The sequence below is a fragment of the Tamandua tetradactyla genome, chromosome 1, assembly GCF_023851605.1.
Source record: "Tamandua tetradactyla isolate mTamTet1 chromosome 1, mTamTet1.pri, whole genome shotgun sequence".
Classification (NCBI taxonomy): domain Eukaryota; kingdom Metazoa; phylum Chordata; class Mammalia; order Pilosa; family Myrmecophagidae; genus Tamandua; species Tamandua tetradactyla.
In genome coordinates this window covers 107269695-107293862 of record NC_135327.1, presented here as the reverse complement: position 1 = coordinate 107293862, position 24168 = coordinate 107269695, and the positions used below count along the sequence as shown (strand labels likewise).

General features: G+C 39.1%; 1 long non-coding RNA gene across 1 annotated transcript; it reads left to right on the top strand.

Moving 5' to 3' along the window:
• Positions 1–1010: 1010 nt before the first annotated feature.
• On the top strand, positions 1011–22953 carry LOC143685888 (uncharacterized). Its single transcript, XR_013176789.1, has 3 exons — positions 1011–1150; positions 14311–14377; positions 20932–22953. It is a non-coding gene; the product is annotated as an uncharacterized LOC143685888 (long non-coding RNA).
• Positions 22954–24168: the final 1215 nt, after the last annotated feature.

Genomic DNA, 24168 nt, shown 5'->3' with positions numbered 1-24168 from the left:
TCTACCCAATGTGGGGAAGGATTGTCCTGAGGTCTCTGATAATGGGCATCTCTGAAGAACCTACAAAAGTGTCCCGACCGGAGAAAGTCAGCCCTAAACTCCTGCCAGTCCCAGAGAACTGGAAGCCAGTTTAAAATGGTGTCATTTCAGGAATTTCTCATCCACTTTCCTGACTTTGCTTTTTCTCATCCTCTATCCAGCCGTTCCTTAGTCCTACCTTAAATATACACATTCTCAGGAAGCAAAATACCTATTTGGAAACAGAATGGGGAGAAGAGGAAGACATGTACAAGTGGGGGAAAACAGCAGAATCCAGCTGTGTCTTTTTTCCCCATTACTGGCTTTGCCTGAAGCTCGAGTCAGGGGAAGGGACAACGTTCTGATACTTAAAGCAGAAGTTTTGATTAATATTTTGCATGGAATGTTTTAATCTAGTCTTACATGCAGGACTGTATTTACCTGAGATCAAGCAGAAAAGGCATGGGATATCTACCTACAGGCAAAGGAGGATTACCCCCATTGAATACAATTTAAAAAGGGTAATAGGAGAAACATCGAGTTGATTTAAAGATGGTATGCGTTAAGCTTGGTCAACGTACAAGAACGAGTACCAAAGCGAAGAACGCGGATGGACTGAGTGCTCGGGATGGGGAGGCGATGTGAGGAACGAGTCCATGGGAGGTTATGTTTTCTTGTGCCAGGGCCCTTCCTTTTGTCCCCAGGCTCTCTCCAGTGGTGCTTCTGTGATCTCCTCCTGCAGGAGAGGCCTCCCTGTCCCGGGAAGCCCCAGGGACGCGGCTCTCCTCTTGGCTCTGCCGTAATTGCTGTTGGAAAGGTAAAAGGCCAAGGGTTAATGCTCAGGTGTGGCCTCTGTACCGGGAATCGTCGGAACCCTGTGCTGTGCCAGAGAATCAAGAGAGACGAAAAGGTCCGGTCTGGCTCACTAGGGCCCCCTGGGCACTGGTGTGAAGAAAACCTTACTAAGTGTTTTTAGTCAGGGTTGCCCTGACGGCGTGGCCCTCGCCCGCTGGTGCGTCCGTGCGCGGCTGGCTCCCGACCCCCTCCAGATCGGCTTTGCTTTAGAGGTGCCCAACGCTTTTCTTTTTAGAGAGAAGGAAAAACTCCTATACTGTGTGCAACTTTTTACCAGGTAACTTACCATGTGAGATTTGTCTATCTGAAAAACATAGAATGTTTACTCTTCTACATTGTTTGCTTTTTTAATTCGTTATGTATCTAACTTTTTCCTCAGAATAGATTTCTAGGCAAACTACAGCTTCTTCCCCTTAACGTCTGATCACGAAAAGGTCAAGCTGGGAGTACACAAGCGATGTAATTCTCCTCTCTTTGCTGCGGGACAGAGTGTCTCATTAGTTTAAGCTCCTTTTGTTCGCATAGCAAATAGCATGCGTCTCATTTCTTTGTTTCAGGTTGCCTGTCATTGTGAGTGTGGTTCACGTTCTTTGTCTGGGACAGTTTGACTTCCTGAGCTCACCTTTCCTTCCTAATTTTCCCCCAACAGTAAAGGTCAAGTTGTTCTGCGCTGTGAACGAATCCTGCATATAAGCAACTTTTGGAGTTCAACGAAATTAGCCTTTCAGGTCATCTGCAGGTTTAAGGGCTTAAGTTACCTATCTTGATATTCATAGTGAACCTATCTTTGAAGTGTCTTTTCCGAAGTACAGGAAATACCATAGTTTTAGGGAACTATGTGTGATATGGGGTACTGTGTTCAGGGGATGGGTTTTGGAGGGAGTCAGACCTCATTTTGAACCGTGGTTCTATCCTATATAGAAATGTGTGTTGGGCAAAGGAGATAATTTACCTAAGCCTCAGTTTTCTCCTTTGTAAAATGGAATTAATCCCCTTTAAGGTGCTTAGGATTAAATCAGAGGTTATATGTGAGGATCTATCAAAGTGCGTGGTGCATAGCAAGCTATCAATCTGTGTTAGTTAATATTTACAGTAACAAAGATAATGTTTTAGGACAGTTTCTATGTGGTAACTGAATTAAATTTCTTAGGATTTCACAGTTTTGGAGATAGCCAACTACTGCTAAAACTCGTGAATTTTTCCCCAAGTATGAAATGGATACCGCAAGTATTTAAACATGATTCCAAGTTTACTATAAATAAAGGGATTTTTTAAAGTAGCCATTAGCACTGTCTTTTAATGTCAGCAATATGTTGACAGCGCCATCTGCTGATTGAAAAAACATCTCTGGAATATTTTGAGAAGCAGGAACTATAATTAAATCTTCTTAGGTGTCATTTTCAGCAAGGTAGGCCAATCTGGGAACTTCTCCACTTGGGAAATTTAATTTTATTGAGGATCTTGGTGACATATACCTAAAATATTCTTTTGAAGTATCAGTCACAGTCTTTAAAGAAATTATCCCATAGTGGTGCCATCATTAACTTCTCAAGCCACTTGAGAAGTGACTGACTTCTGTTTTCAAGGAATCTATTTTTTTTTTTTTTGCATATCTTGCTCTCATTCAAATCGTGAAATAAAAAGGCCCATGTGAGCTTACATTTTGAATAGCTTTTCTCATTCATTCAGAGATTATTAGCCCAGGGTCAGATTAATCTGGACAGATGCCATGGTGGCTTTCTATTCCTGTTTACAAAATAAGCTATACATTTTAGACCAACTACAGAGGCTGTGTGAAAAGGAAACCTCATCTGACTCTGGAGAGCATCCATAGGCACCCAGGCTGGACCCTGGAGAGCAAAGGAATAATCTTTGGGACCGCTTGAAGGCAGAGCAGAATTTGAGGTGTCTGGTAGCTTGTATAATCGTAAATTGATGTGAATATCTATAAAATGTGGCAAAAATATGTCATATGGAATATTTTTCAGTGATTTTTAAAATTGTGATGAGACTTTCATAAGATTCACCATTTTAACCACTTTGAAGTATACAATTCAGAGGCATGTAGTATGTTCGCAATGTTAAGCAACCTTCACGACTGTCTAGTACCAGGATATTTTCATCACTTCCCCCCAAAACTCCAGACTCTTAAGCACACATTCCCAAGTCCTGTCTCGCTCCAGTTTTTCACAACTACTAATCTGCTTCTCGTCTCTATGGATTTTCCCATCCTGGGTATTTCAAATAAATGGAATCATACCATATGTGTTTTTTTGTGTCTGGCTTCTCTCACTTGGCGTAATGTTCTCAAGTTCATCCATGTTTTACTATGTTTAGGTACTGGGTCCCTTTTTGTCACTGAATAACATTCCATAGTATGGATGTACCATATTTTGTTTGTCCATGTATCTATTGGACATTTGGGTTGTTTTTACCTTTTGGCTACTGTAAACAGTGCTACTGTAAACATCCATGTACAGTCTTTGTTTGAATACCTGTTTTTAATTTTGGGGGCACATACTAAAAAGTGAAACTACTGGTTCATATTGTAAAATTCGAGGCTTAATATTTTGAGGAACTGCCAGATTGTTTTCTATAGTGGCAGAACCATTTTACAGTCCCATTAGCAAAGTATGAGGGTGCCAATTTCTCCATATATTTGCCAAAACTTTTTTTTCTGCTTTTTTTGATTATAACCATCCTAGTAGGTGTGAGGTGGTTTCTTACTGTAGTTTTTTTTTTGACTTGCATTTCCCTAATGACTAATGATGTGGAGCATCTTTTCACATGCTTGTTGGCCATTTGTATATCTTCTTTGGAGATCTGTTCAAGCCTTTTGTCATAAATGGTTTTTAAAAATGGGATTAACAGGGTGAAAGTAGGGTGCAGAGAATCATGACTAGCCTGTTTAAGGTTGTAAAGAACAGAAACCTACTCAGGTCACCTAGGGTGAGGAGTGGTTACTGGAAGGCTACATGGGAAATTAAGGACGCTTAAGGATGAATCTCAGCAGCTGTGCAGTTGGGCCTTATGGGGCGCTGGAATGTGGCTCACTACAGTTCAGCAATAGTTATTTAAAGGAACCCTGGGTTGGGGGGAGGGGCTGGTAGCACTGAGAACCATGAAGGGATATGGCCGGGTGATCTGCAGAAGATGCCATCCACTACTCCCTCTTCTATTGACTCTATCCTACTTTGTCCTTTTAGATTTTCTATCTTCCTTCTCTTTTACATTCTCATTCCTTTCTTTGAACTTTCACTGCCCTCTTGGTTGTCTTAATTTCAAAAGTCCCTGAGAGAAGATCAAATTTCTTTGTTAGTCACAATCCACAATACGGAATTTCACCGAGCAGATTTCTTGTAGCCTCTGGGTGACTCCTGCTGTCTAACTGTAGGTAGTCCAATCAGACGTAGCCAAGTCAGTTGACAGCTTACACCTGAAGAACCGACTCGATGTGCTGCGCTCAGAAAGGGGTTGAGGATGAGGCAAATACTGCAGGTGTTGCATGAGCTGATCATCATAATGTTTCAAAAATTTTACAGATTTATGATGGGGTCTGTATTGGCTTTGTTGTTATTGCTATAACAGATTACTATACACTTAGTGACTCAGCACAATGCAACTTTATTGTCTTATAGCTCTGGAGGTCACAGTCCAAAATGAGTCTTATGAGGTTAACATCAAATATTGGAAGGCATGTTTTCTTCTTCAGGCTCCAGGGGAGAATCTGGACTTTGCCTCTTCCAGCTTCTAGAGACTGTTACACTCCAAGGCAGCACTTGAATCTCTACTTCCATCATCACATTGTCTTCTCCTCTGCCTGACTTTTCTGTATCCCTCCTACAAGGACCCCTGTGATACACTGAGTCCACCCAGATATTCTAGGATAATCTCCCAGTCACAGACTCATCAATCACATCTGCAGAGTCCCTTTTGCCACATAAAGCCATATTCATAGGTTCTGGGATCAGGATGTGGACATTTTGGGGGAACTATTATTCAGCCTACTCGGGACTGCAATAAAGAAAGACTTATTATTTATTATTATTTAATAAGACTTATGTGAGCTTAGAATAAAGGATTTTAGTCTTCAAATCATTAATTGAAACAGTTGAGGAAAGTGAATGTAATTCAGAGCTGCTGATGTTTCTTTTAGTGTTTTATTTGTCTGACTGTGGTTGGCAAACAGTGTTGCTGCCTGGATGATAACATTTTGGAGATGAGCCAAGAAAGGTTGAACACAGAATAAGTATTGCTCTGCAAAATTAATGAAGTGATTACTCACAGAAATTAAGCAGTTGCAAAAGAAATTAGGCCACACCAGGGGTTCTTTATAATTGTGGATTCATTAATATTTATCAAATCATGCTGAAGGAGGTGCAGGGTCTTATTTTAAATCTGCATCCAAAGGGAAGACCCTCCTCTTTTTCTGAAATAGCTGTGTAGTCCTAGAACTCAGGGGAGAAAGCTGTGCAGACCTGGATCTGAGAGGTCAGAATGGGGTACCCCTTGATAGTAGGGGTTAATTTCACACAGAGGGTTAGTGCTTCAAGCAAAACATTCTCCATATGATTTGCCTTTTTCACCAGATGTACCTAGGCTCTGAGCCTTTTTCACCAGATGTACCGCAGAGACGGGGCCAAATTATATTGAATGTCCAATGTTAGACTTTAGGCCATGGAACATTCGACTAGTTAGACCTTTTCTAGAGTCCAACTATTTTGGAGAAATGTGATGGGTGTAACCTGTACAGGGAGATTAAAACACCTCGGGCTTTTTCTTTTTTTTCCTGTTTGTTTTAAATATTTGCCTAGGGAGTGGGCATGAAATGTATCTGACCTGGAATATCATAGAAGCTGAAAGTGTTTCTCTAGTGGATTTATATCTCTGCTTATATATCACCCCCAGGCCCTGCCCCTGGAACTATATAGGACATAAATGGTGTTTTTAACACACATACACATACCCTTCTACATAAATGGTGTTTTTAACACGCACATACACGCACACACATACACACACATATGCACACTCTTTCTCAGGTTGGCCACATGATTCGCCTCTCCATCTCTCTACCTACCTAACCCCAAGACTTGCTTTTGTAGGACTTTTCTTTATCTCTGGTCTAATAGGGAAATGGTTGTGGACCTCATTTGGCCTCTAATCCCAGTGAATATGCAGCAAACAGATCAACCTGCTCATAGTTTGAGATGCCTTGTTGTAAAACCAACATTTTCCTCTGCTTTCCTCAGCTAAGAGCTACTTCTCCAAGCAACACAACTCACCCTTTAAGACATTCCCAAATTATCCTTCACTTCACCTCCAAACAGTCTCAGCTAGTTTTTTACAGAACGTGTCTGTCCGAAAGCCAAGTTCAAATTTTCATTTCTGGCAAATAAGTCAGTTTCTATTCTTTCTACTATCTCATTTGAGGTGTCAAAGGTGTTAGAGCATAAGTTCAAGGTACTTTCTTCATTCTTGCAGGTTTTGGATCATAAATGTTGGTTCTCACACTCAGCCTGGGAATTGGGAGCTCAGCTTGAACCCTCTGCTTTTTCCCATCCCATCAATTTATTAGAAGTGTTGGCAGTAAAATGATAGTTGCTGAAAACTCTGCTAGAAAGAAGTTTAAAGGGATGTTTCCAATGACTGGCTCACTGGTTTCCTATGTATAAACTTCTCTATTACCATAGTTTGGGGCCCAATTTTCATATTTGAAGTCTCAGAAATTTAATATCTTTTTGGAGCTAGACTTGAGGGAATTGACTCACAAACAAAGCTCATGAGAGACTAATATATAAAACCACAATGTTCTTTCATTACTTTACCATGAAAAAATAATTAGTTTCTACTAAAGCAAGTTAAGGGAATGGCCTTTGGAATCAGACAGACCAGTGGTGGCTCTGAGCAAGGTAACAATTTTTCTAGGCCTTGGATTAGTCAGATGGAAAGAAGAGTAGTACCTCCGTTCTGAGGTTATGTGCAGACTGTTGCAGAGAATGCATGCAAGGGGTTTATGGCACTTGACTGATGATGGGTGATTCTCCGTTAAGAGGATCACCATAATTGTGATCATTATTTTCATCATTTAACATTTTCATCATTTTACAGTCAAAAGAATTGAGCTTCTGAGAGTAATCAGTTAGTTCCTGTGATGGTTCGAAGCTGCATGTTCCCCCCCCCCCCCCCAAATCATATTGTTTTAATCCATTTCTGTAGGTGTGGCCTTTTTGTGGGTGAGATATTTTGATTAGGTTATTTCAATTGAGATGTGATCTATAAGAGGATAAAACACAGATAAAGGCCCCAGAGAAGCTAAGAAAAATGAAAGCTAAGCTCCAAATGGAAGCCACTGATGCCAGATGCTGGAAGCAGCGAAACCCAGGAGAGAAGGGAGAGACCAGCAGGCTTCATCACTTGCCTGGCCATGTGACAAAGGAGTCCCAGATCACCAGCAACCTTTCTTCAGGGAGAAGGTGCCATTCTGCTGATGCCTTAATTTGGACATTTTTCATGGCCTCAGAACTGTAAGTTAATAAACCACATTGTAAAAGCCAATGCATTTCTGGTATATTGTATTTCATCAGCTTTAGCAAACCAAAACAACTCCCAAGTGGCAGAGTTGGGTCGGAACCAGGTTTTCTGACCTTTGTTTCTGAAAGAACTTTTTTAGTCCTGGCTGTCAGAGGCTAACTTCCTACTGAGAGTCTGTCCACTATCAGAGCTGCCTCTGATTATTCTGTTTTGCCTTAAGCTAAGTGCAAGTCTAATTTCTAACACAACCACTCACCAATCCTGAGAAAGGTGTTCTGGAATTTCCATCTCTTCTGAATTTGTTTGTTACTAAATATGAAACCTACAGGCCAGTACCTTTTTGCAGATCGAAATATTTTTCTCAGTTCAGCATTTCTGATTAAAAGGATGCATAGTAATTGAAGTCTACATTGGTAGAGTTTCAGACCTCCCTTTCTTCCTTCTTCATAGCCTTCAAGAGTCTCAACCCCTCATAGCCATCTTTCTTTAAAATATGACTTTACAGTACAACTTGTGTCTTTTAAGCCTCCCCTCCCTCTCCTTTTGATGACTGCATACAAATAAAAGCCCAAACATAGATAATCTTTTTCTAGACTTACTTTTCCTTTGGAAATTTTTTGTCTAATTACATTTTCCTGTTTTTGTTGGGTCTTTTCGCCACTTCAGCTTTGATTCTTGCAGTAGCTGTCTAGTAGAATATAGAAGGTGGCAGTAGAGAATAGTAGGAAGGAAACTGGGTTAGAATTCAGGGGATTTGGTTCTACTCCCAGCTCTCAGCTCTGCCTGACCTTGGGCAAATCACTTCCCCCCTTTAATGCCAGTTTCTCCACCTGTTAATTAGAAATGATGTCTGCTTTATCCGTCTTGCAGCATTCCTGGGAGAAACAATTGAAACCCCATACATTGCAGTAAAGTTAATACAAATTGTTGTAGAGTGAAGCAAGCTTGCCTGGGTGTAGTGCACAGCTTCCAGCCATTAGCTAATGCTGTACTCTTCCTAAGAGAACCACAGTCTCCTCTACTCTAAAGGGGGGCTGTGAATCACTGTACCTCACAGCATTTTTATAAGACTCCATAATGGGGAAAAACGGACCTGGAAAAGTCTGTAAACTGCAAAGTCTGGCCTGAGAGTGCAAGAGGAACCAGCCGACCCTGACTCAGCCTGCTTAGGTCCTCAGGGCATATGGGAACCACAGGTAGACTGCCTCATCTGGCCCAGGGACACTTTTTTTTTTTTTATTAATTAACGGAAAAAAAGAAATTAACCCAACATTTAGAAATCATACCATTCTACATATGCAATCAGTAATTCTTAACATCATCACATAGATGCATGATCATCGTTTCTTAGTACATTTGCATCGGTTTAGAAGAACTAGCAACACAATAGAAAAAGATATAGAATGTTAATATAGAGAAAAAAATAAAAGTAATAATAATAGTAAAAAAAAAAAAAACAAAAACCTATAGCTCAGATGCAGCTTCATTCAGTGTTTTAACATGATTATTTTACAATTAGGTATTATTGTGCTGTCCCATTTTTGAGTTTTTTTTATCTAGTCCTGTTGCACAGTCTGTATCCCTTCAGCTCCAATTACCCATTATCTTACCCTGTTTCTAACTCCTGCTGGACTCTGTTACCAATGACATATTCCGAGTTTATTCTCGAATGTCGGTTCACATCAGTGGGATCATACAGTATTTGTCCTTTAGTTTTTGGCTAGACTCACTCAGCATAATGTTCTCTAGGTCCATCCATGTTATTACATGCTTCATAAGTTTATCCTGTCTTAAAGCTGCATAATATTCCATCATATGTATATACCACAGTTTGTTTAGCCACTCGTCTGTTGATGGACATTTTGGCTGTTTCCATCTCTTTGCAATTGTAAATAACACTGCTATAAACATTGGTGTGCAAATGTCCGTTTGTGTCTTTGCCCTTAAGTCCTTTGAGTAGATACCCAGCAATGGTATTGCTGGGTTGTATGGCAATTCTATATTCAGCTTTTTGAGGAACCACCAAACTGCCTACCACAGTGGTTGCACCATTTGACATTCCCACCAACAGTGGATAAGTGTGCCTCTTTCTCTGCATCCTCTCCAGCACTTGTCATTTTCTGTTTTGTTGATAGTGGCCATTCTGGTGGGTGTGAGATGATATCTCATTGTGGTTTTGATTTGCGTTTCTCTAATGGCCAGGGACATTGAGCATCTCTTCATGTGCCTTTTGGCCATTTGTATTTGCAGGGACACTTTTAATGACTGTCCATTTAGAAACCCATTATGCTGAACATATGCGTGTGTATTTTTCTTAGCAAGAGAAAAAAGTTCTGACTCTTATAACACAAGTGCATTGTGACATATTTTCCTCAACTTGAACAGCATTTGTTTTTAATTGTTTCATGAAAACATGCAGTAATTTCTTTTTAATCGCTTCATGAAATTCTGTGTTTATTACTTACAGAAATGAATTTAGTTAGCATTCTTTGATCCTGAAATGATTAAAATTCCCCAAGTATTGGATAGATTCGGATCAATTAAAATTTGTTTTTATTTTGTTTGTCGGCATGGAAGTGGGGCATGGACTAAATAGACAGGGACAGGAATTGATGCTGCAGAACTAAGGCCCTAGGAAGTGTTGGCTGAAGCACTGCTATCAAGCTAATTCTCTTTACCTAAGGCTGCCGGCTCCCCTCCTCTCCTTCCCTGTAGCACACACCGTTCTGCTTTGGCAACCAGAGAAGGGGACGATCATGTCTTGTTATTGGCCTTGGGTTTCACCTTCTTGAGATTAGAGGCCGTATTTTCTAGGGCTCTATTGAACCTTGATTCTTGGATAGTTAAAAGAAAATAAAAGAAAGATCATGTCAGGTGCCAGTGTGAAAAATCTTTAAACCAAATGTTTGTATGTTTAGGGGATGAGAACTGTTTTGATGTGAAACTGAGAATAGTGGCAATTCATCTCCTTCCTGTTCCTAGATTAAGGTTGCTCAATTAATTTGGGTCACACCCCAGAAACAGATTGGAATATGTTTCTACAGCTGTGTGAAGGGAGGCTGGCCCACCTATGTGGGGAGAGCGATGTTCTAAAGTTTTTGGTTATGTTTTTAGTTCCCTTATATCATTATACTCATTTGTGAAAATCTAGTGAGTGTATCAAACAATACTCTTTAGTTGCTGCATTTGAGATGCAAACCACAGCAGTGATTTCTATTCTAGGTTAAATCTGGGAGAAGTCCAACAAATGGATTCTCTGAATCACTGACTTCATGTCTCAAGAAGTGTGCTTAAAGCCTGAAACTCTCCATAGAAAGAAGGCATGTCTTTGGGTGGAAACTGGCAATCGGTGGCATCCTGGGAGACTGTGCGATGTGCACAGGCCACTTGGTGGTGCTCGTGACAGGGCGATGCCTACTCCTGAAAGACCCAGATCTTCACAGCTGTGACATTTTAGTTCTGCTTTACTGAAGAGAAAGCAGTTCGGTTCCAGATTTGATCCTAGATTCAAAACCGCAGTGGGCTATAAACATTGAACATTCCTGTGAATGCAGATTAAGGTGGAGTTCGTTTGCACAGCTCCAGAACAGTCTTCTGTCAACAGCCTCTTCTGACAGAATCATAAATTTAATATGTGGCTAAAGGTATTTAAACATGTCAAGTTCAAAAGAACTATAGCTAGTATTAGGATGACCTTCTGTAGCTGGAGAAATGGTAAAAAAGTTAATGAAGTCCATGACAGATAATGGACACCTTTCCTGCCTCACTTAGCAATTCCAGGGATGGTGAGAGGGATTCAGAAATCCTAAGGAACAGGCAGAATGTCTCCCTTCAGTGAAGTCTGTTTCAAAAAACAATGTGAGCTCAACCATGGAAGTTGTTCTGGAAAAATTCTGGTTTACTTCCAAGTAAATATTGGACCCCAGAATTCATGTATGGATGCATCTATAAATATCTATAGTGGCAGTTGACTTGGTTCTTATCTGTCTGTGTTATATAGCTAAAAAATAAGAAAAGAAAGTGAACCCTAAACCCTCCAAAAAGTAACACATTTTCTATCAACTGTCTGTGAATATCTAAACCCTTTTCTACAAAAAGCCACTGATTTTTAAAAAAAGGAAAACCAGATAATACCCTGAAGAAAAGGGTTTCACAATGGCGCATAATAAAATTCAAGTACCCAATCAGCCCTTCATAGCATAGCTTCTACCTGTTTCTCCTACTTCAGCTGTCATAGAGCTTCTCCTCCTCCTATAGGGTACAGACTCACCAGTTTCCCTCAGGCTCCTCCAATCTGCCCAGATCCTTCTGGCCCCAGGACATAGACACATGCTGTTCCTTTCTCCTGAAATACACCTGTCCCAATTCTTCCTTGATCTGTTCCTTTTCATCCTTCCGTTTTCAGATGAAATATTTCCTCTGAGAGACCTTCCATGATCACCTCATTTTCATAGAACTCTCACTTAATTTTAGTCCTTTGTTTGTTCACTTCACAGCATTTATCCACTTATCAAAGCATGTGACTTTTGTTGTTGTTGTTTCTTCATTTTTAAAAGGAATTTATCTTGTTTTTGTTGTGCCTGGGTTCAAGTTCTGGTTGTACATATTTATGAGCTTTGTGACCTTGAACAATTAATTCTGTGACTTCTCTTACTTCGGTTTCTTTATCTGTAAAATCCTTGAAAGATTGTCATGAGGAATAAACAAGTTAATACACTTAGAGTGTGTGGGACACACGCTACAACCAGCTCAATAGGTGCTAGCCATTACTGCTGCTAGCTTACCCCAACTCTGGGCAGTAGAGCATTCCTCTCCCTGATAACTACTTCATTCCCCCTTTCCCTCTTTCCCTTTCTTCAGGGAAGACTTCCCTGGCCATCTTCAGTTTTATTTGCTCTGATTTTTTTTCCTATAGCTTTTCTCCATTTTTATACATTTATGTTTTTATTGCTGTCATCTCTGTTGCCCTAATTTAAGCTCCATGAAAGTAAAGAGTTTTTGTTCACTGCTACATTTCAAGGGTCCAACAGAGTGTCTGACAGCTATTAGGCACTCGATGAGTATCTGTGTATGAATGAATAATTAAGAAATCATTATCATCTGTATGTATCTGTCTCCCCCTCTAGAAGGTAAGCAGGGATTGTATCTGCCATGTGTATGTATATGTGCCTAGTGTCAAAATATTTCCCAGTACAAGCTGCTGTAGAAATATTTAAGAATTGAATTTAAAATGGGAAAACAGTATTTTGAAACTTTGCTAAAATCACAGACACAGGAAATCTTAGTAATAAATCTCTTAGCAATTAACATTATTTCGTTCTTTGGTGGTAATTGTGATGTTTTGTGGTCAAATAATTTTTGTAAAGCACTGTATCAGTCTTTAAAATCCTATCACCTACATTTCATATTTGTATATTCCCTTTCAGCCCAATTTATAAACATAGAGAGAAAATCCTTTTTATTTTACTACTTGGAGTGATCTCATGCACACTGAATTTAGTGTGTCAGGGTATGATCCGACTAGATTTACCAAGAACTGGGTGCAATGCATACACTTATTTTTTCATGCTTTTCTAAATCTCTCAATTAGATTCAACCTAGGTTTGCTCAATACACAGCTTTTAAAAATCAAGCATTTTCCTCTTCATTTTAAAATGCCTTTACAAGTAAAGTATAATTTTTTCCATTAACACTTGAGGGGATACCAACACCAGAGGAACTCATTTCCCTCTACCTCATAAAGGCTGATGGTTTAGGAATAGGAGACGTATTCTTGGCCGCCTAGAAGCTCCAAGTCTATTGGTGAGAATTTAACGCCTGTTCAAAGAGAATTAAGCAATTTAAGCAGAGCGTTCAAGGTGCTAAAGGCTTAGCAGAGAAAGTAGGTGCCCTACAGTTCAGAAAAGGAAGCAGTCCGCTCACTTCACTGACCACACATTGATGTCCTCAAACAGGGTTGCCAGCAGCTGATTATTTAATTTGGTATCTGATTCCACAAGTTCTAGAACCTCTTTTATATATGAGACAGCATTATTTTCCTAATCTGTTCTTTAGAGATCTGATTTATGAATTCCCTGTCCGTTCTTCTGAATATCCCTTCCCAGTATGATTTTCCTCTTTGGTTCCTACTATCAGATATATCAGACATTGTCACAGAAATATCTTTCCAGTGATTTATTTTCTTCACCATCGCTCTGATGTAGTCCTAAATATGACTTTAATTCTCCCTTCCCTTTTTGAAATAATTATTTCAAATTCCATCCTTTCTTTTTTCCTAACGACCTTGAGATAACTAATATTACTCTTATTAGAAAGAAGTATCATAGGGAAATGATCCAACTATTTTTCTACTAAACACTCTAACTATTAAGAAAGATAAAATTGACACTCATGAAGTGGGTGCGTGAAGAATAAGAGAAAATATTTTTGGCATTTACCTTTCTTCTTCACTCAAATCTTCAATTTATTTAGGGATCATAATTTTAATAATCCTTGTTATCTGATTGTGACATTACTTTCTAGCTGCTTTCTGTTTGCCACACACAAGAGTTATAGTGAGAAAGGAACTATCCAATGACGTGACAGAAGCAAAAATTATGTTATATAAAATCAGAGTGTTTTCTTAAATTTTCTATAAAGTACTGTAAATATTTAAACTACTAAAATACTTAGGTATAAATTGAGATAATAAATGCATTAATTTTCTTCTCTAGCATTAGAGATGATAGGCACATCTGAGTTTATAAGATGATTATGAATATAAAGCCTTGAACCAAAAAGAAGTATCGAATTTCTTTTTTATTTACGTCTTTCCATTCAGCTCAGAGTGCTTTCAGCAGTTTGAGCATGATTGCTTTGAAGGAGAGCTTTTCAAAACAGCGTTTTTCCTGGTGTCCTTTACAGCTGGTTCCCTGTAAGGCGACGATGCTTTCCTGCCTTATGGCCGTCTGACTGACTGAACACCTTGAAGGTAAGAGTCCAGCCACTGCTATTATTTATTATTAAATAATAAATAACAGGCAAAGACTGTCCAGTGGGGACAGTTTTCTGGTATGCCAGCAGAGAGTAGCAGCAGAGGCCCGTTGTGGGTGAATTTTTGTCTGAGTAAACTTTTGTCTGTTTCTGCCAACAGTCCTATATTATTCTGATTTCTATCAGGAACAGGAACTAAAACAAACAGAAAGGAATCCGTTTCTTCTTTACATGGCTCGGAAGGATTGTGACTTGCATTTCTCAAAGAGGATAGGTGGGGCTGCTTTCTCTTTACGCATAAGTGAAAAGAAAAAACAGAGAACGTGGCTTTCACCTCAGCAGAACAACAAACTGTAAATAAAATCCTCAGTGGGCTAGAGCATAGCAAAGTCACAGCAATTAAGTTTTTTTTTTTTTTTTAAGTAAATTAAAACTTCGGATGGAGAAACCAAATGAGGAATGTTTCTTCAGTGGAAGGAACCAGAGGTCCTTTGCCGTCCTTGTCCTGGTCCTCGTGTTGGCTTTTCTCAGTTGTTTCTCATCTTCGAGTAACGCTGTGATGAGATTGGACATGAGCACCCCAAAACAATATGTTCAATCTCTGAAGTGTTTTTGGTTTGCTTTTGGCAGCAAGATGGAACAACGACAAAAGAGAATGTTTAAAATCCCTGACACTTAGGGCTCCTTTGGGTTTTCATGAGTCAGAAAACATTGTCAAAATAGTCATTGGATATTTTCATGGTGCCATTTTTCCCATGTAGAAAATCCAAAGTGCAAACAACAGCTGTTTCAGCCTTGCGGCATGGAAACGACTGCATGTTCTTGTCTTATATCTTCAAGCATCTACACCTGGCCTGGAGGACTGTTTAATCTGTCTCGCACGTAGATGGTTGTGGGTTTGGAAATGGCACAGTTACTTCCTCTGCTCTACAACCTCTTCCCACACCCTCTTTATTCCTTCTGAGTTGCTTCCCTTTTTGTAGCCAGCTTCCTCTTTCTTTTGGCTTTTCCCCTAAAGTGTAATTACTCTCTTCCTCCATCAATTATGTTTGACTGTATTCTGACAACATACTCCAACTTTGTTAACATTGGAAAATATTAGTTTAGTTTCCTCAGAATTTGTACTCATTACTAGGGAATCCACTGCTCTCAAAAGAACATTCAACTTATCTGTAAAGCTGCTGTTGGGATGGTAAAACTCCTATCCACTTACGTTACATACGACCTTAAAATAACCCACCACTTCTGCTGTTGCTTTTTTGGAACAGTGAAAAGCAAGAGGACCCATGCTTCTTTGGCTGTGAAGCTGGTGCTGCATGCAAACTGTTTATACACATTCACATTTCAACAGTCTTAAGGTCTTAATCAAAACAAACCTCTTTTCTGCTTTTTAAGGAAGAAAATCAATATTCCCACATAAACAGAAAATGCAAATGTTTACTCTCCTCTGAAGTATTTTCCCCTCCCTTTTATATGGCTAATTAATTCTCCTTATATATGAATTCATTCCTGCAGGCTAGAACTACCCCTACCCCTTCTAGAAAATGCTTGTAGGATGGTAGCATACCTGGCAACCTTACAAGTAGGGAAGAGTGGATTTTGCCTTTTCTGTTGTTGTTCTTTATACTAAGATAAATCTATATAAAAAAACAGTCACTTCCCAATTAAAAAGTTGTCAGTGCCACTGATGACCAACACTTTTGCTCATTCCTCCCAGGCTTACCCTTGGCAAAACTTGGACCCAATTCTTTGCAGTCCCTGTGGACTTCAAAAAAATTTTTTTCTTTTTTTTGCTTGAGGAGGCACTGGGAATCGAACCAGGTCTCTGATATGGCAGGCAAGAATTCTGCCACTGAGCCACCGTCATGGGCTTTTTGAGCTTATTCTCCCACACAGGTGACTACACTCAAGGGGCCTGAGGCATTTGGGCCACAAGAATATGTTGCTATCCCTGCCGTGCTCTCTGATCATGAACTGGGTGGGCTCTTCCGTGGGTGTCCTCCTCCACCTCCTCCCTCCCCTGCACCCGGTTGTTCAGGGCATTTCTTCTGCATCCCCATACATTCCATTCTGTATGGAATGAGGTACAGGAAGATGTTAGAGCCAGGGCTTCATTGTGGCAGGAGCACGTTAGGCTACAGATGCCCGATGGGTCCATTTTTAATAAAGTGGGTTTGAAGCAACTTCCAGAGGCTACCTCATCACCAAACGTTCCTGCTTGTTTCAGTCACAGACCCCGTTTTGTGAAAACCTGACTTAATTAAAAAACAAAACCAAAAATAAATCAAATTTCTCAGGGACTAAACAAACAATAAAGAATCCATTTATAATGAAAATATAATATGGATACCTCCTGTAAATGTAAAAACTTAGAATCAAGTAATTCATGTACTAAATTATCATTTCAAGAGATACCACATAAACAATGGAAGTCTTGGCAAAATGATCAAAATCAGGAGCTTTCCCTGCTGCCTGTGATTTTTGTGACTTCCTCATAGAGCCTTGCTTTCGATGGCTGCGGTGATGTAAAGGTTAACTGTGCCCAGATTTTGCCTCTCAGGTGCCAGGATCACACTGGCAGGTAAGGACATGTTGAGACCACACTTCCCTGGGCTACTGTCTTCTGAGAGGCAGGAAGCAGGAAGAAAGCTATTTAGATACATGAAGACAAGAGTAAGATTTACCCACCCAGAGGTGATGAAACAATAAATCAAGTTAAGGAATAGATGAAGATTAAACAAAGCTGAGCATAGAGAGGTTGTTCAATGATTATTGAATATTTAAAATGGTGGGGAGTCTTGGTATAGTTTTTCTTAGGGGTGCTGTTTCTTTTTTTGCATTCTCTCTATTTCCTGTCCACTGAGGCTGTCTGCTGTTACCTACCACTCCTTTGTTGTGGTTTTCTTTCAACCCCCAACCTCCTCGCGGAGCCCTCACCATTCTGTTGACAACTACCTGCTTCCTACATCCCTTGCCTTCCCTCCTCTCCTGTTATTGTGTTTTAGGCAAGCAAAAAAATAGGAGGTTGCTGTTTTAGAAAGTAAGTTTGCCAGGGTGGGTGCCCATGTAGTACATGGGTTAGCACTCCCTTCCTCCCCACTCCAGTCTGGATTTGGAGGCCTTCTTCACTGCAAGCTCCCTTTTCAAGCTGTGGTAGATTGAATTGTGTAACCCAAAGAGTAGTGTTTTAAATCTTAATCTGCATCCCTGTGGGAGGGACTCCATTGTAAACAGGGCCTTCAGAAGATGTTATTTTTAGTTAAGTGGTGGCCAAATGAATCAGAGTGGGTCTTAATCCATGTTACTGGAGGCCTTATAAAGAAAAGAAGCTGGATGGTGGAAGTCAGAGAGACCCTCCTCAGAAAACCAGGAGAGTGGACAAAAGGAAAGGACATTGCTAGATGATGGGAGGCAGAGATACCAGCCGAGGAATCCAAAAGACTGTCGGCAGCTAGAAGCAGGACACTCCAGCCTCCTGGAAAGAGCAAGTCTGCAGATATTGTGAATTTGGACTTCTTTTAGCCTTAAAACTATGAGCCGATAAATTCCTGTAGTTAAACCAAACCAGTTTGTGGTATTTGTGATAGCAGTCCTAGCAAACTGAAACGCTATTTGAGCATCTAAGCAAAGCTAGCTGGTTTCAAGTCCTGCTCATGTATGTGGCTTCTTACACACAGGAAAGAACTACAGGTAAAATACAAATGCATATATTTGTATACTTGAGTAAAGGAAAGCAAGCCCTACCAAGCAGAGGAAACTCACAAGCTACTTAGACAATCCAACGTAGGCCCTCGTTCTTAAATGTGAAAATCACCCCAAGTATAAGAAAAAAACCAGTAGCAAGAAAGAGAAAAGCCAAGAAGAAGAAATAGGATAGACATCAATAGAAACAGATAATTCAGCAAACAGGATTATGCACCAAAAATAAATCAATAAGTTATGAAAAATTAGAGAATAAGAAAGGACTTTAGGCATTAAATATGTTTACTAAAGTAAAATCTTCCACAGAAGATGGAAATCTAGAAAATAAAGGAATGACAAAAATAAAGGAAGATAAAGAGAGAAGATAAAAATCAATGTAGGAATTAAAACATAGGAGCTCCAGAAATGGGGAACAAAGAAAAGAATGGGGTGGAAGTTTTCAAAGAAATGTGAGAGGAATTCCCTACATGTGAAGAGAGAACTGAGTCTTCGGGGATTACTAGAGTAAATGAACAGAACATACCTGGATTCACATTTGTGAAGTTTCATATCCTAAGAATAAAGAGAACTTAAAACCTTCTGGGGAGTCAGGGGAAAAATTCTCACTATATATTAGGATGCATCAGAACAGCATTTTTCCTGGATGCCAGGGGAAAAACAGATCAATGCCATGAAATATCTAAGAAAAAAATGGTTTTGAACCTGGAATTTTGTACTCAGCCAAACTATTAATCAAGTGGGAGAAACAAAGTAATGATGTTCTTAGAAACACAGGCACTTAGAAAGCGTACTTTCCATGTACCTTTACTCTGAAAATTGACTTGAGAATATATGCTAAGCAAAAGAGAGAAAGAGAAGAAAGAGGAAAAAAGGAAGAAAAGATTCCAAAGGCTACAATAAAGAGTGGCACTAATCCAGTGGTTTGGTTTGAGTTACTCCTAGGATGACAGTTGTTTCCAGCAGACCTGGAAAACAATGAAAGAGTATGTCAGATGCTTTTAAAGAAGAAAATTGAAATGGCTATGATCAAGATGTTGGATGATATTAATGACGTGGAACAAAATCATATGTTAGTTTTCCTCAACAAGATAATAGAAAAGCAAAACAACGCCATGAAAAGCAAAGTACTGGCTCAAAAGTGATGCAAACAACAATGCGGCATGATGTTGAGAAAGTGATGGTGGAGTAAGAGAATATTCCTTTGGAATGGCAAAGAGGAAATGACAATGGACCTAAGAAGAAGGCAGTGTACTCCTAATGTACATAACTTGGCTCTGCTGTGAATGAAATAGACATGTGCCAGTCAAGTGTTGGTGTGCAAAAGCTTCACAAAGTATTTTTGGCAGAACGGCTTTTAATGCAAAGAATAGGTACTTAAAAAACCTTTGGCCTCATGTTCAGAATTTGGATCTTGAGGCCTGGAAGCAACGGCGAGAAAGCTTCAGGGGAAGCCATCCCAGAAGACTCAGTGGTGCTACAGCTTAAGCCCCAGGCCTGGCAGGAGACCATGAAACTCGGCTTGCTTCTGCAAGTGCTCATGCTGGCCGCAGCCTGGTGTGCCAGTGCTACCCCTGCCAGAGAAAGAACAGCTTCTGGCTCCTTCCTGCCTTCCCACATCTCTCTGAATGCATCCCACTGGAAGACTCTAAATTGATTCTAGAACTCTCTTGGCAAGTGAGTGTCTGGGAAATGTGTCTGGGAAATGTCACGGCTCCCCTGCAGCATCAGGGCATACTTAGAAGCCAGTGGGAATAAGTGGGGACTGCCAATAAACAAAACCCACCGCCGAGGGGTTCAGTTCATTTGTTTACAACTTTTAGAATCAACTTTTCAGCAGAATATAGAAGATGTAAAAAATACCTACTGCTTGGAACATAAATATTATCAGTGTTTAAACAGAACAGTAACAAGAGATTTAACTGTATTATTAACAGATACAAAGGCAACTAATAGAGGAATGAATAAAAAAATCGAGGGGAAATGAGAGGCAGTAGGTATAGAGTGAGCTAAAATTTTATCAGAGCAGAAGTACATAGATAATGCTTTTAAAAGTTAAGACATTTGCTGAAATCAGATTATTTTGAGTGGGAAAGGGAACCACTAAAAAAGTTAAAAACAGAAATGGTTAGAAGTGGGAAGTGGTATTTGGGAGGTGGGTGAGTGGGGTGGGGCGCGAGACTATTGCTTTACGTTTGAAGATATTTTTATAGTGCTTGAATTTTTTTTTTAGCATACATACGCATTACTTAAAGTGCAGGCATTTGAAAAGGTTGTTTTATCATTTTATGATGATCTTTAAAGAAAAATGTTGTTCGAGTATTTAAATACATACTTAAGGAAATTCACCTCTCTTATAATTCTTGTTCTTTTGCATTGAGACTATTATGCTCTATTGGACTAAAATGACCAGGATTTTGCTTTTTATTAGTATGCTGAAAAAAATTTCAATTAGTTATTCTACCTGCCTTTTGTGTCACTGAACTTGGCCCTTCACCTGCTGAGGTGTGTTGCTGATAGTGACACACAGTTTCTGAGGTCTACGTCCACGGCCATTTATTTTCAGGAATGCACACATGGCATGCCTGACCCACACCCCTATTTCAGGCAATGCTGGTAGAACCAGGCTCTGAACATATCCAGTTTAGCTTTGAAATTATCTGAAGGAATCTGAGGAAGAAAGATTAATCAGGAAGCGTTTATTGAAATGGGTGTGCCTGCATTGGTTTACAGAAAGCATGTATGAGTTTATAGAAATAGCAACAAATATTGCAGAGAAAGATTACAAACGAGTGGAATGTGTATGCCCAAAGCCATGTAATGTGACACACTTCATTTGTTTTTTTCTTCTAGATAAGCTGGATTTGCTTGATTTTCTGTGCCAACCGGTAAAGCTGCTGGAATCCATGGAGCTAAGCTAAAGAGGCGAGAAGCATCTTTCTCAAATCGTACATTAGAGAGTTCCAGGTCAAACAAGTTTAGAAAATACTGGTTAAACATAGCTAAACAGACTTCTTTCCTGCAGGGTTTCTCAAGAGTCAATTCTGACATGCATTGTGACTAAATAAGACAAAATACAGGGCATTTCCCAATGTTTATTTCACTAAGTAGCTCATAAGATGAAGACTCTGAAATATATTTTGGTAGTTTGTGAGATTAAATTAGTCTTCAGTGAGAAAAAAACAGTAGACTAAGTAAGGAAGGGATCATGTAACATTTAGGCAGAGGAAATCAGATTTTGGGAAATAACTGAGAAAAGAAAAATTGTTTTAGCAAAAACTAATTCAGTCATGCAGTACAGGATAGAGTCAAAAGGCAAGGAAGAGAGGAGGCAAAACCCAGTGTAGCAATTGTGGGTGAGGTGTTAAGTTAGCATTCCATGCAATGGATATGAGAGATGTTGCAAAGGAAATAACAGGTCATGAAGACCATGTGAATTTAAAAAGGAAAGGGGTGGGGGTAGCGGAGCTGGGGGTTCCATAGCTCTGAGGACGGTGCCAAAACACTCAGGTGTCCACAGGCAAGCAGCTACCATGTAGCTGACACTAATTCACACACTGGCATTATTCTTCTCAGAACAAAAACAAGTAATTTAATCCTTAGGGTACCTCATTTTGAATTATGTAGAAATAGAAGCCTTTGTGTAAGATACCAGCAAAAATATTTGGGCTGAAATTTGCATGTTTCACAAAAGGGAAGATATCCATTTCCAAAAAGAACTTCAATTAAAATAGCAAAATGAAATATGCACACAATACATGTATTTTTAGGTATATAAATTTTTCATGTACAGAAGTCTATTACTCTCTTGTGAAAAATAAAAAGATAATTTCTCCCCCTGGTATTTTAAAGCTAACACATTTGTTCTTTTGGTATGTAGAGAACTTCTGAATGCTTTACCACAGTTGAATTTTTATTCACACTATCGTGAGCCTTGTGGAAACTTTAGTCATAGTCTATTTAGAAATCTGTTTATGTTGATAAGTTTGCTTTTATCTTCCACAATAGCAATAGTTCAGTCTGACATTGCAATGCAAATGCTTTATGGCAGCCTATTTTTCAAATTTAATGACTTAAAAAATTGCTAGATGAAATCTTAAGTATAGGCCTGAAGTCTATAGTCAAAAACCTACAGAAATGATTTCCAGACTTCTATTATTTTTAGAAAAGTTGTAGGTTTACAGAGAAATCATGCAGAAAACACAGAGTACTCAAACCTCGACCCCTATTATTAATACTTTGTATTAGTGTAGTACGTTTGTTATAATTGAGGAAAGAATATTATAATTATGCTGTTATCTACAGTCTATGGTTTAATTAGGGCTCACGGTGTTGTACAGTCCTGTGGATTTAAAAAAAATTTTATTCTAGTAACATATATTAGAATGCCATTTAACCATATTCAAATACACAATTCAATGCTGTTAATTACATTTAACCATATTTAAATTCCCCTTGCCATTTACCTATATTTAAATACACAATTCAGTGATGTTAGTTACATTCACAATATTGTGCAACTACCACCATCATCCATTACAACATTTCCATCACTCCACACAGAGTCTTTGCGCAGTTTAAGCATTAACTTCTTATTCCCTACTCACCCCCCGGCACCTGGTAACCTGTATTCTAGTTTCTGACTATGAATTTGTAAATTTTAATTATTTTGTGTAAGCAAGATCATACAAAATTTTTACTTTTGTGTCTGGCTTATTTCAGAACACATGATGTCTTCAAGTTTTGTCCATGCTGTCATGTGTATCAGGACTTCATTTCTTTTTATAGCTGAATAATATTCCGTTGTATGCATATGCATTTTGTTTATTCATTAGTTGATGGACACTTGGCATTTATGAATAAAGCTGCTATGAACATCGGTGTGCAAATATCTGAGTCCTTGCTATCAATTATTATTATTTTTTAAAAATATTTTTATTGACAAAATATAAAATAGAAATATGAGCATTCTTAACATATGAATGTCCCATTCTTGATATATATATAATCAGTGTCTCACAATATCATTACATAGTTTTATATTCATCATCATGATCATTTCTTAGAACATTTGTATTACTCCAGAAAAAGAAATAGAAAGATAAAAGAAAAAACTCATAAATACCATCCCCCTTACCCCTCCCTCTCATTGACCACTAGTATTTCCATCTACCCAATATATTTTAACCTTTGTTTCCCCTATTTTTTTCTATACACCTTACCACTCCCTTTCATTGATCACTAGTATTTCAGTCTACTCAATTTATTTTAACATTTGTTCCCCCTGTTATTTATTTATTTTTAATCCATATGTTTTACTCATCTGTCCATACTATAGATAAAAGGAGGATCAGACACAAGGTTTTCACAATCACACGGTCACATTGCAAAAGCTGTATCATTATACAGTCAGCTTAAAGAAACATGGATACTGGAACACAGCTCTACAGTTTCAGGCATTTCCCTCTAGTATCTCTAATACACCTTAGACTAAAAAGGGGATATCTATACAATGCATAAGAATAACCTCTAGGATAACCTCTCGACTCTGTGTGGAATCTCTCAGCCACTGACACTTAATTTTGTCTCATTTCTCTCTTCCCCCTTTGGGTCAAGAAGATTTTCTCAATACCCTGATGCTGAGTCCCAGCTCATTCTAGGATTTCTGTCCCACGTTGCCAGGGAGGTTTACACCCCTGGGAGTCATATCCCATGTAGAAGAGGGGAGGGTGGTGAGTTTGCTTACTGTGTTGGCTGAGAGTGAGATAGGCCACATCTGAGCAACAAAAGAGGTTCTCTAGGAGTGACTCTTAGGCCTAATTTTAAGTAGGCTTAGCCTATCCTTTGCAGGGATAAGTTTCATATGAACAAATCCCAAGATTGAGGGCTTGGCCTATTGAATTGGTTGTACCCACTTCTTGTGAGAATATCAGGAATTCTCCAAATGGGGAAGTTGAATTTTCCCCCTTTCTTGCCATTCTCTGAAGGGGACTTCCTGCTATCAATTATTTTGGGTATATACCTGGAAATGGGATTGCCAGTTCATGTAATTCTATAAGTAACTTTCTGAGGAACCACCAAACTTCCTTA